This window comes from Trachurus japonicus, chromosome 8, assembly GCF_045865225.1.
Source record: "Trachurus japonicus isolate A0001 chromosome 8, Traja_1.0".
Lineage (NCBI taxonomy): Eukaryota > Metazoa > Chordata > Actinopteri > Carangiformes > Carangidae > Trachurus > Trachurus japonicus.
The window spans coordinates 4887008-4897886 of NC_140914.1; the positions used below are offsets into that span (position 1 = coordinate 4887008).

The following is a 10879-nucleotide window of genomic DNA, read 5'->3' on the forward strand; positions in this document are numbered from 1 at the left end:
TCAGGATTCAGGTTTTTTTTTGTTTTTGTCGAGTTGTTGTCGAGAGACGTGATGTTTCACAGATTTCACCGTAGGATTAGAAGATAAATCTGCAACTATTTTGATAACTGGTTAATCGTTTATATATTATTATTATTATGATTATTATTATGATTATGAATTGTTCCGGTTACAACTTCTCAGTTCTAAGTTGTTTTTTTTCTTTGTCTTTGGAGCGTTAGAAAAAAATTATCTGTAGACGTTGTCGCTCACTGTTTTCTGACGTTTTCCACAGAGGAAAAGAAAACGATCAAATATATGTCTAATTGATAAATGAAGGAAGTAACAGTCAGACATGTTTAAATTAAATTAAAGTCTAAAGTCTAAAGTATAAATGTGTTATTATCTGTCTTTATCGGCATGAAACCTGTTTTAGGATCAGGTTAAATTTCTCACAATCTGCACATTGAAAGTTTCTCGGTCGTCGTCGTCGTCTCTTTTCTCTTCACTCTTCGGCTTTCCTCCAGACCGATGACGTTCAGGCTTAAGGCCCGAGAACCCAAGATAATCTGTCTCGTATCAGACGAGAGGATCTTGTACTATTCAATCCAACTTTATTAGTTAAGCACTTTAAAGCAGGGGTGTCAAATGTGCAGCCCGGGTCCAATCTGGCCCTCAGAATGAATTTGCCAAGTGTGAAAATTACATAGAAGGCAGAAGAGGCATAATATTGTTGAAATTGCACATGTATTTTTATCAAGAAGTTTCAGATTGTTCATAATATGTTTTGTACAAGAATAGTTCATTAACTGTAAACATCTTATAATACAAAGGGGAAAAGTTCTTTTTATTTATTTATAGCTTATCATGCTATTATTTTACTGGTCTGGCCAACTTGAGCTCCAGTTGTGCTGTTTGTGGCCCCTGAACTAAAATGAGTTTTTGACACCCACTGCTTTAAAGCATCCACAGTGGACTTAAGTGCTGCACAGAATAATAATAAACAAAGGACGTCAGAAAAAAAAGACATAACAGCTCACATGAGGCATAAAATTACGTATAAAATGCAAATAACATAAATTAAAGGGATACGCCAGCATTTTTTTTTTTTCGTGTCTTGCCTCACTCCCGAGTCCATGACCAGCAGATGGACACCATCCTTTGGACTGTGCATGCAGTAACAAGGGAGATGGAGCCGTATCGCCCGTAATTAGCTTAGCTCAAACGCTGGAAGTGTATAGGTAGTGTTAGCCTGCCTCCACCTAAAGTCATCAGAGAAAATCTTCAGCAACTCTAAATGGAAACCGGCGGGCCGATCTTCGTCTCAGAGCTGACAAAACTCTCCGGTAAGGCATCTTGAGCGGTCAAATGCCGGTAAGGGGACGAGATCGGTCAAAACGGAGGGTTCAAGCAAATATTTTGGTTCAAGCTAGCTTCATCGAGGGTAGGGTAGCTTCCTATTTCAAAGTAAAAGCACAAATTCTATCGTCATGGTTTTCTGTATGTAAAGGGCAACGGGTGTTTTATTTTGTGAAAGTAACCGGAAGTGCGTTGGTCACAACGGCTAGCTTGAGTAGCGCCAAATTCATCCGAACAGAATTGTAGACAGCTGGTATTTAGACAAATTAACGACACACTGCTGATCTAAACGGCTACTTTCCCACCTAAACATGTTTGAAATGTTGATAAAGTGATAGCCTATATTTACAGAGTTTAGAGCTAAAATGAAACCAGCTTCAGACTGCTGATTTTGGCTCGGGGAGGAGGGGGGCTAACACTACCCATACACTTCCAGTGTTTCAGCTAAGCTAATTACGGGCGATACGGCTCTATCTCCATGGTTACTGCACGCATAGTCGAAAGGATGGTGTCTATCTGCTGGTCATGGACTCGGGAGTGAGGCAAGACACGAAAAAAAAAAAGTTGGTGTATCCCTTTAAAAGACATACAACATGAGTAAAAAAGTCAACGTCTCACTATTAAAAAGTGAAGAAAAGTGCAGAATCGCTCAGTTTTTATGACTCTAGCTGATGTCGGCGTTGTCAGGGATGATTGACAACCAGTGAGAAGAAGAAGAGACGACACCAGAGCTCAAATCACATCCATGAAGAAAAAACACAAAAAACTAAAAACCCGGTGTGTGTCACAGGTGATTATAAAACCAGTGATGTGTTCAGGTGCACCGGATCTTCAATTTTAAAAAAAAGTGTTCAGGTGCACCAGATGTTTGGGGGGAAAACCTGTCTGTTACTCCTGCACTGGCATCCGACTGAATGAATGTGTGTGTGTGAGTGTGTGTGTGTGCGTGTGTGTGTGCTTCCAGATTCCTTCTGTTCTTTGTCTAAAACATGCAAATGTCTTCTTGATCTTTTTATGTGCTGTACCAACCCAGAACGTCGTCGAGTTTGTAACGTGACATGTACAAAGTGCCATAATAAAGCTCGAGGAATCAAACACCTGCTCCGTGTGTGTGCGTGCGTGTGTGTCATAACTCTGTTAAAATCGTGTGTTTACCTCTCAGTAGTTGATTTGCAGTTCATATGAGTGCGTCTAAAGCTCTCTCACACACACACACACACCGCATCTCTATTCCATCTGCGTTGTTTTCCAGATGGTCGGTGGAGGTGGCTGTGATGGCGCTGGGGAGAGGTTGTTGTCACGGCGACGCATCAATTGAGAGCAGAATTTAAAAGCAACTGCTGCAGAGAAACCTGAGAGTCCAAAACTTTTATTAGGGTCCGGGCAGCACAGCTGCCAGGACACTATGTATTCCTAGGAATTCTTCTTCTTCTTCTTCTTCTTCCAAGGAAGTCATACTTCCCATGGGCGAAAACTCACCAAACTTCACAGAAACATCCAACCCCATGCCAGATTCACTCAACTCCAAGGACATGTGCCCCCCCCTCCTAGGGGGGGCACAATTGCGTTTAAATTTAAAAATTTTAAAAATTCCTACCAAACCAACGGTAGATGCTACAGTGTTGAAAATTCACCACAATGTAGCCTCAATACTGCTGAAACTTTTGTCCACTTAAACTTATACATATTATGAAGTCCATCACTCTGTTTTTTTCAATAACTGTAAAACTTTTAAAATGTATCTCCTCCCACAATTTTTGCTCAATTGTCACCAAACTTGCTACAGAGCATCTACAGACTGTCCTCCACAAAACTTGTTTCTCGGATTTTTGATTAAGCAAAAATTGAGCCTACAGTGCATGAAAACGTTTGACTGTAAACTGTACTGTAAACATATACCATCAAATTCTTGATAAATACATTTTCAATCTTCCTGAAAAAAAATGACAATATTCTGGAGTCATGGTTGATGAAGTTTGGCAAATATCAGAATTTTATTTCAAAAACTGAATTTTTTAGAACATTTTGAATTCTGCTCTCATGTAGAGATGGGATTTATGGCTCTTTGAGGGGAGCCAGATCTTGGTGAGCCATTCCTTTCAAAGAGCCGTTCAAAAAACTGGCTCATTTGACTGATTTTTATATTTATTTATTTATATTTATAACTCATTCTATCTTGGAAATAATCACTGGGAGGTATGATGGGGTGAGATTTGGAACAAAATAATACAAAATTAGATATCCCACCAATCTGAGTTTGAAATATTTTTTTAAATATTGATTATAACCTCATTTGATATGTGTGGACTAGATTTTAAAGTCTGAAATGGCTTCATTGTAAATATTAAGACAGCTGCAGCTGATCTGCTCTCCAAGGCAGGGCCCTCACATGTTTTTTTTACTGGAGCACTCAGGGAAGGCATCATGCTATAAGCTCCCATGTAACAGGGGAAGTACACTGGGAACACTCTTTTACCTGCTACACCAGGCATGGACGTGACGCGACCAGGACGCGACAATTGTATGTAGTTTTTACCTGTTGGAGGGCTGTGTAGCTGCGCATTGAGGAAATAAAATAGACCAGCTGTGCAAAACAACGACGCCCGCGCGGGTGCATGCCACTTAGGCTACGTAGCCGGTAGAGTAGGCTAGCTTCAATTGTTATGAACACACAGTGATGTTAAAAAAAAAGAAGAAAAAAAAGGAACGGTTCCCAGCTGCAACTCGGTTCCCATCGTTCATGTTAACGAGCCGTTCAATAGAATCGGTTCGTTCGTGAACGTCACAACACTACTCTCATGGGAACAACTGCAGTCAATGTGAAAGTGGAATTTTTAAACATCATATTTTCTCTTATGAAGCAAAACACTTATCATTAAAAACAAATCACCAACATTTCCATGCTGTCAAGATGCAATTTATGTTTTATCAGATTTTTGTTTAGATGACTGAATTTCTGACATTTTGACCCTTTCATCACAACAGCTGCCCGGGCATTGACTCCATGAGTGGATAAATTAAGCTACACAGCAGGTCTCACTACCAGCCAATTAGCTCAGCGAGTTAGGAGCTGGTTCTTAGTGTCAGAGATTGTGAGTTCGAGACCCAGCAAGGGTGATGATGATGATGACACATCAAAATGTCAGATGTCCTCAAGCTGTCTTGCTGTCTAGATGCAATTTATGTATTAACAGATTTTTGTTTAGATAACAGAATTTCTGACATTTTGACCATTTTTGAAATCTGCCTCTACAACAGCTGCCCGGACACTGACTCCCTGAGTCTATTTGAGAAGACACACACCATGTCTCACTTCTGGATAATTAGCTCAGTGAGTTAAGCGCTGGTTTGTGGTGCGAGGGGATGTGTGTTCAAGACCCAACAAGGGTGATGATGATAATGACACATCAAAATACCAGAATCCTCATGGTGACATCACAGCAAGCCTCTAAATTAAAAAAACAAAACAAATAGCTTGGACCGGACCGTGGGCGAAAGCTCACTAAATGTTGCACAAAGGTCCAGTGTCATCTTCTTCTTTCTACTTCCAAGGAAATCATACTTCCTATGGGTGAAAACTCACCAAACCTTACAGAAATGTCCAACCCCATGCCAGATCCCATGTATTATCAGATTTTTGTTTAGATAACAGAATTTCTGACATTTTGACCATTTTCGAAATCTGCCTTGACAACAGCTGCCTGGCCTCTGACCCCCTGAGTCGATAAATAAGAGGTTGTCAGAGGTTGTGAGTTCGAGACCCATCAAGGGTGATGATGATGATGACAGATCAAAATGTCAGATGTCCTCAACACGAAACACGAGACAGCTGTCCTAATGGTGGCATCACAGCAAGCCTCTAAATTCAAAAATCCAAATAGCTTGGACTGGACCATGTGCGAAGGCTCTTAACATCTTAGAGTCACAGTAGATGTTTGACAAATACATATCATTATTTTACCTCAAAAACAGATTTTTCTTTTTTACTGTGGTTTCAAATCTGCCTACACGACAGTGAATGGCTTACTCAATTTGTGAAGCCACTGTTGAACTGCCACTTGTCAATTAGTTCAGTGCGATAGACAATGTTCTTTGGTTCCCGAGGTTGTGGGTTCAATCCTTAAAGCAGAAGTAAGTGGTCCGGTCGTTTTCGCTAATGCTGCGTTCCATGCAGGCTTTTGAAATCGTAAATTACAGCTTCAAGTCACGACTTACGACTTTGTAGCGTTTCAGGCAACCCACTCGTGTTTTTCCGACCTGTTTTACCGGTGAAAGTCACTATAACGGCCACTCGTAACTTCCGACCGGTGAACTCGTACCAGATCGAACTGGTACCACTTCACGGTCGGAAAAATACGAGTTTCCTTGAACGCACCATAACAGTCCTCGTCGCTACGTCACCACATTCACGGCGTTCCTTGGCTGCACACACAGCCCTGCATGCCGTTCTCTCTCCTCATTGGATAAAAACTGTAGGATACGATAAATGTTTTCTCCTCGGCTCAGAGCAGAGCAGAGGGACTGAGAGACCCGTGTTTCAGACCAAACACTCTATGTAAGTGATTGCTGTCGGAAGATATAACTATTTAAAGGGATAGTTCAACATTTTGGCAAATTGGCCCATTGCCATAATCGCTATAGTCATAGCAGTAGGTTCATTACCTTTAATTGTAGGTGTAAGCTATTTTTAGTACAGCGGAGCGCAGCAGCTGGCTGCTCAGAGCTACGCTATGGAGGCTAACGGAATTTCTTGGTTTCCCTCATTAAACTCATCAAATACAAAATCCCAAAACTCCACAGCGCTTTTGTAGACAAGTTGTGACCTGCACAACCACCACGCTATGAGATAATGACGGAACGATACGAAACGGAGCCGTTTTCGAGGTAAATTCATACAAAACCGCTGATGCGCGTTGCGTTCAGGGACAGTTTTTCAGCAAGCAGTCTCCGTATTTACCCTGTATTTACCTCGAAAACGGCTCCGTTTCGTATCGTTCCGTCATTATCTCATAGCGTGGTGGTTGTGCAGGTCACAACTTGTCTACAAAAGCGCTGTGGAGTTTTGGGATGTTGAATTTGATGAGTTTAATGAGGGAAACCAAGAAATTCCGTTAGCCTCCATAGCGTAGCTCTGAGCAGCCTGCTGCTGCGCTCCGCCGTACTGAAAATAGCTTACACCTACAATTAAAGGTAATGAACCTACTGCTATGACTATAGCGATTATGGCAATGGGCCAATTTGCCAAAATGTTGAACTATCCCTTTAAGACTTATATTAACACAAATATATCACTTACTTCTGCTTTAACTGATGCAAATTGGACATTATAAGGTCAACTGTCTTGTCTTCCTATTCTCCTGTTTGTTGCTCAGAATTGCCTAAATTTGCCCAAAAGTAGCCCGGACCCGACCCATCGCTGCGCAGCAGCTATAATTTTTATTCATTTTTTCACACGTGGTGGAGGAGGATGATGAGGTGATTTAACGTCTCTAAACTGCTGTTTAAGTTGTTGATTACTGAGCCATTGATGCAGAGTAACTAAGTACTTTTACTTTAGTTACTGTACTGTACCTCAGTACCGTTACAGCTACTTTTACTGCAGAGTTTCCATTGGTTGCTGTTCCTACACTTCCTCTACAGAAACCTTTCTGAATATGACTTTAAATATATATAAAAAAAATACATGATGCTGCTTTTATTTCGGGAATAAAGATCCTGAAATTGATGAACAGTTGATTTTTCTCATGATACTTTAACCGTTTATTTATTTATTTAACCAGTTTGCTGATAAATTATTGTTTATGAATGTTTTTAATATGCATTTTTTTCTTTTCAGAAAGCCTAACACAATAAGTCGATTAATGAATTAATATAGGCAGCTAATATTTTTATTTCTTCAGAATTGATGAATCTGAATTCTTCTCTGGGTTTTGGACAAAAAAAACACATGTAATGATATTTTTTGAAATTTTAAAGATTGAATTATTATTTGCTTTATTAAAATTATAAATTAATGGACAAGGAAGACAACTTTAAACATAAAATCTGTTACCTGTGACCGCTGCTTTCTGTATAATAGGTATAACAAACTGACTTTCCTAAACACAAAGGAGCAGAAATATGAAGTAGAATCATAATTAAACACAGTTCCCCGCCTGCTGAGTTTACTCAACTTTTACTTCCTGTTTATGGTCCAACCACTTTTTTGGATTCTGCACTAATTCTTCATTACCGTCGCTGTGTTAAGTCTGTAATTGGAAAAAGATAGGAAGCCCATTATTCTGCCTGTGTGGTGCAGGTTTTCTCTCTAACTTTCTTTCTGAGCGTTCATCATCATCAACTCTCTCTCTCTCTCTCTGATATGCAATTACCTGGCCGAGCCCCTGCAGACTCCTGAGACTCCTGGCAGAGCCAATTAAACTGGGTAACAATCAGTCTAATTAGAGAAGCTGCTCCGCTGAGAAAAACACAGCTACGTCAGAGTCAAGGTGCTGCACACACACACATATACACACACTGACATTCATTATGGACAAAACAACATAGCTATACGCTGTGATTCATCGACTCAGCCGTTAATAATGCAGCTCACACACCTGCAGCCGGACACACACAGGCCGTCAGCTTTGTTCCTCCAAACAATTACAACTGTTTAAATGCTGATAAATAAATAAAAACACACACATTCAATCTGTTTTTATACCACAAAGTACCAGGAGTCAGACAGCGAAGGCTCCACACACACACACACAAAAAAGAAGGAAATAATTGCATTAATTAATGAATATGTGTAATTACTCTCAAAAAGCTATATCACAGCTTGAACTTTTGTTAATTTGCTGCTTATAACTTCCCCTCGGTGTAAGTGGAGGCTCTTCATTCCACCTTAAAGGGGAATTGCCGTTTTTTTTACAACTAGATTGATTTCTAGCATAAAATACGATCATTTCCTCACCCAGATAACTTTGGTGTCATTACAAGTCGTTCTGATGAAATTAGCTCCAGCCGAGAGCCGCGTCCAGAGAAACTCCTTCATTTCACCAATATTTAGTTATGATAGGCTAGTGCTATTCCCCTCTGAGTCCGGGGTTAGCTGTTATCAACATCCGGGGTCTGTAGGTTGACCTACTGACCTCTGACCTGGATGATGTCATCTCTGAGCGCCATGCGGCTCATTCTGATAATAATCATTCTGCTTCGACATTTGGGTCCATTTTTATCTCAACTAGCCGGAGCTTTAGTGAGTCCAGGTTGAGGAGAGGAAGCCTGTGGAAGCTGAACTTCATCCAGCTGCTCATCAAGTCGGAAACGCGCAGAAACGAACTGTAGCCTATCATAACTAAATATTGGTGAAATGAAGGAGTTTCTCTACAGATAATGTGTGTTATTTAGAGGCTGCATTCAAAGTTATCTGGGTGAGGAAATGATCATATTTTATGATAGAAATAAAGTCCAGATTGCAAAAAAACTGCAATTCCCCTTTTTAAAAAAGGGTAATATTCGGGATATTTAAGGAATAACTAACTACAGCAGCCCTGAGGGGTCAAAACACTGTAGCAGCTTCAAAAACACACACTTCATATGAACTGCAACAGGAAGTGTTTCTGTTTCTGGAGGACACAATAAAGTGAGGGACCAGGCTAAAGGCTAATGCTAAGCTATCGTGTCCCCTCATTTTATTGTGTCCCCAAACTGCTCCTTCGCTTTATTGTGTCCCCAGAAAAACATATTTCAGATGATTCATGTCCTCAGTAGCTATGTGTCCTTGTCCTTGAAGCTCCATAAACCTTTCATTGAATTTTGAGTTTTATTCAAATTCATAGCATCTTAAAACAGTTTCCTGACTAAATGTTGACACAGCTCTCTAAACGAGGCCTGTTTTTATGTAAACTAGTTCTATCAAGTCCAAAAGAAGGTGTCAAAGCAGTTTAAATGAGTTACAGTTGACTGAAAAGATGTTCTCTGATCCATTTAGACTCTGGAGAACAAACGTTTCATAGTCAACAGGAAGAAAATCCAAAGGTTAGAAGAAGCAGTTTGTTCACACGACAGGTGAGAAACGACCAGAGACGTGTTTATTAGCTTTAAACATAATAACGATCAGTGATGTTTTCTAATCACACATTTAGGTTTGGATTCTCTTTGTTAGCACTGAAAGTATAAATCAGATTCATTGGGTTCAGAAGAAGGTGAAAAAACCCACAGGGAGGTTTAATGTGTCCCTGTGTTTAATATTTAAGAGTGTGTTTTAGCCTCAGACGGTCGATAAATAAGACGAGTGGAGCCTCTGAACTGCTGGACCCTGGAGGAGGCTTTAATGATGATGATATATGGAGCTATAATTGAATCTCAATTTAAATGGAGTTTGGCTCAGTAACGTCTCTGTGAGAGAAGGAGAGAGGGAGCCAGGTTCAGGACGAGGCGTTCAGGGAACAGCTGTCGCGCCAGAGAGATGGATGAGAGGAGATGAGATGAGATGAGAGGAGAGGAGATGACCTCACACAGGAGGAGGAAACTTCACGCTCAACTTCCTGTTTGAGTCGGCGAGACTTCAGGTAGAGCAACTGTCTGGTGTTTCTACTTCTTCTCACCTGTCGTGTTGTTTTTCTCAGCGCAGACGTGATTCGATGAACAAATGCCACGTACTGTGATTTTATTATATACGTAAAAATCTTTTGCTTTTATTTTGAAATTCCACTGGAAACCGTGTCTGGCAGAAAGAAAGACTCAAACAAAACTGCAAAAGAAAAAAGAAGAGATAGCCTACAACTTGATTGACTATTGATCTTTTATTATTTGAACTGAAAAACAGAAAACTGAAAATACTAATTTATTATTTTTTTAAGAATATCAGAGTCTTTTTTCTCAGTTTGTTTCTTTGACCGTCAGATTTCACAAGAATAGAAATGATTGAAGTGAAGTAAAATGTTTAAAATCACATCATTATTGTATTGTGATATAATCACCATGATAATTAAATGTGTCATGGAGCCTGTTCCAGTTAAATAACTTCCTCTTAATCCAGATGTTCATTGTGTCACTAAGTTAGGATATTAGTTGTCATTTATTTTTCTCATTTTTCTGTATAAAATGTTTTCAAAATAAAAGCTCTGTTGACAGTGGTGGAAAAGAAGCAGAGATAGACAATTCAACTAGTGAATAAGACAGATAATGAAGGTGTGAAGAGGTTGTAATGCTTGTTTTCATCCATGTAATTCAGTTTTCCGCTTCATCTTCTCGCTGCATTAACTCACACACACTAACGAGAGGCCACTGATCTGAATTAAACGGCTTTAACTTCACTTTTTCTGCTTCTCGTCTGCAGCTGCTTCAAAATCACATCAGCTGAGTCACAGAGTTTAGTTTAGTTACTGTACTTTTCATTATTGACAGATATCAGCGCTAACTCTGGTCAAAATCTACAGTTTCTTATATGAACTCATTTATTCCAGGTAAAGTACAACACATGGTGAACAGGAGTGAAGCAGTGGAGGCAGCAGATCAACCAGGTGTCAACTAAGATAATAATCTAATCTACATA

The 10879-nt window shown here is 39.9% G+C and overlaps 1 long non-coding RNA gene across 1 annotated transcript; it reads left to right on the forward strand.

Annotated features, from left to right (window-relative positions):
• Positions 1-2023: 2023 nt before the first annotated feature.
• LOC146982402 (uncharacterized) lies at positions 2024-2435 on the forward strand. Its single transcript, XR_015036341.1, has 2 exons — positions 2024-2156; positions 2194-2435. It is a non-coding gene; the product is annotated as an uncharacterized LOC146982402 (long non-coding RNA).
• The last annotated feature ends 8444 nt before the right edge of the window (positions 2436-10879 follow it).